General features: G+C 35.1%; 1 long non-coding RNA gene across 1 annotated transcript; it reads left to right on the top strand.

Annotated features, from left to right (window-relative positions):
• LOC145582105 (uncharacterized) lies at positions 1-2315 on the top strand. Its single transcript, XR_014099763.1, has 3 exons — positions 1-300; positions 878-1060; positions 2012-2315. It is a non-coding gene; the product is annotated as an uncharacterized LOC145582105 (long non-coding RNA).
• The last annotated feature ends 392 nt before the right edge of the window (positions 2316-2707 follow it).

Raw genomic sequence — 2707 nt, 5'->3', positions numbered from 1 at the left:
TTCTACATTTTCTAATACAAAGGGAACCGGTTAACCGGTGCCCCCTTAATTTTTTCTCCCTCTGCTCAAACCCCCTCCTCTCCCTCATAAACGCTCTCTCTCATCTCTACTCCACCGCCGCTCATCAACCGTTGCCCCATCCACCGCCGGGGCGTGGCCCCACTCTATCTTTCATTCTTCTCTCTCCTTATTCCAAGATTTTTCTTTCTTTCTCTCTCTCTTCGCAGTAGTGGGGAATTGAGGGTGACGGCGGTGAGTCTCGACCTTCTCTTTGCAGATGTGGTGGAGTTCCTCACAAAGGTATGTTGCTCTTCGATTTGAAATCTAGGGTTTCTGATTTTTATGAATTTAAGGGTCTATTTTTGCCTTTAAATACAAAATTTAATCCTACAGTATGTTAATTAAGCGAGATATTCGACAAATTATTTACATGCGAGTATGTTAATTTTGCCTTTACATCTGGGTCGATACCAATTATCCAATCAAACCCACCATTTCCATCAATTTGTTCGTTATTTGAAAGAGAAGACAACCAATTTTGTTTAAGATTTTGCTAGTTAAAATTTGAATTAGCACTGGCTTTACCGTTGGGAGGTTGAATTTCTGTAATGGGGTTCTCTAAATTCTGGGAAGTAGTACAGAAAATGCGGAATGGAAGAGATATGGAGAAGAGGGTTCTGGGTTCATGTGCTTAATTTTCTGTTCTTCATGTGCTTAATGTGCTTAATGTCTTCGAATTCTCTACTAAGCAATTCGAAATTACGTAGAGCATATAATTTGACCCATAAAATAATTTTTTTTATTCAAATTGTTGTTTATTTTTGTGATTAACGCTGAATAATTGAAATTTTGATTGAATTTAATGGTGGGATGACAGGATTATGGGTTTTATGGAGAAGGAGGTTCAAAATGGAATATGAATTTGCAGGAGAAGGAGGTTCAAAATGGAATATGAATTTGCAGGAGGAGGTTCAAAATGGAATATGAATTTGCAGGAGATTAGAAGGAGGTTCAATTTAAGGGTCCTAAATGTACTGTTACTGGCAAGAGAATTCAAGGGGTAATTTTCTCCATTTTTGAGCTTTTTATGGTTGAATAATAATTATTGATGCTATTTTTTATGTTTTGATTTGGTTTTTTAGTTTGATTTCAATGCTATGTAGATGGGTATTTATTGTTATTGGGCAATTGCTCAAATTTGATTAGGGGTTTTAGGATCAAATGGGTTATTTTGGCTACAATTGTTGATAATCATTTCTGGAATTTATGATAAAGTTACAAAAGTGCTTGTTTTATGATGCATTTAGCTGGTTTTTTTTTTTAATTTTTTTTTTTTAATCATGCTCAAATGTTATATGCATTCCTTTGTGAAATGTTGTCTAATTCAGGGGTGATAGGTCTCATTTGCTTGATTTTTATATATCTTAGTGTGAATGTCTTAGTTTCAGTGTATATAATGTTTTGAATTTAGTCATGTTTTATTGAAATATCGTGCTACTAGCATGATTGGATTTCGTTAAAATTGGAAATTGTAGCTACGTTGTTCTTTCGGATGAATCACATGCTATTACATTTACCACCCAAGATGAGAGTTGTTAACATAGTTTGTATTGTGAAATTCCTCTTTTATATTTAAATGATTAATTGTCATTCGCTAATGATTAATTGAATAGTTTCAGTTCCTATTTATAAAATTAATACCATCTAAAAATTTTCAAGTATTGAATTTCATGGTATTATGAACTTTATTATTGCAGAGAAAAAGATAAAGAGGAATTTAGAGAGAAAAGAGGGAAATAATTTTTATTATTGATTGAATAATTGATTAATACAAGTTCAATAGCATCTTATATTTAAAGAGATTATTACTAGCTATTTACATATGCAACTACAATCTTATTACTACAATTTTGTTAATTACTGTAATCTCAACAGAATACAAGTTTTGGTACAGCAGGTTAGCAACAGCTCCTATATCTAAATGGTCTGTTATTTTCTTGGCTTTTTGTAGGATTGGATTGCTTGCATGAGCTTGTGTTCCCAGGTGCAGCAACCCAAACCATGTTACTGTTTCTAGCAGAGGGACTGGGTCCTATACCCGTCCAACCCAGAGTTGGTTACGCAGCTACCATAGCTGTGCTCCTGGTGAAGGGCTTGTCAATTGCTGGCAAAACCTGGCCTTTTTACAGCAGCATAAGGTGGATGCTGGTTATTTACAGCAGCACCAACATAAGTGTAACTTGTATTTTATTGTATTTTTTTGGACCAAAATTGTAATATTACAGCCTTTTTTGATGAAAATATGTAAGTTTATATATATGTTAGTGTTTATATATCAATTTTAGTGAAAAAAATGCAAATTTTTTTTATTTTTTTTTCAAATTTTTTTGGGCCATTTTTGGCACCGGTTTTGAACTGGAACCGGTGCCAAAAACCCTATTTTTGCCACCGGTTCTGAATCGGTGCCAAAAATCCTACTCTTTGGCATCCCTCAAATACTCAACGGTTCAAAACCGGTGCCATAGGGGAGTTTTGAACCGGTGCCATTCTACATTTTTCTACTACTAGTGCTCCTTCCCCAAAACGACTTCCTCGAAACCCTAACCAACCAAAATTTCCTTTATGTAGAGGGTAGGGGCTCGAAATTGGGGAAGATAAAGAGAGGAGGGTCGAAATTTGCTAAGGCCTGGAAAGGGAAGGGGGCTGA

Source organism: Chenopodium album, chromosome 15 (assembly GCF_948465745.1).
Source record: "Chenopodium album chromosome 15, dcCheAlbu1.1, whole genome shotgun sequence".
In the NCBI taxonomy this organism is placed as follows: Eukaryota; Viridiplantae; Streptophyta; class Magnoliopsida; order Caryophyllales; family Amaranthaceae; genus Chenopodium; species Chenopodium album.
This window is presented reverse-complemented; position numbering and strand designations above follow the sequence as displayed.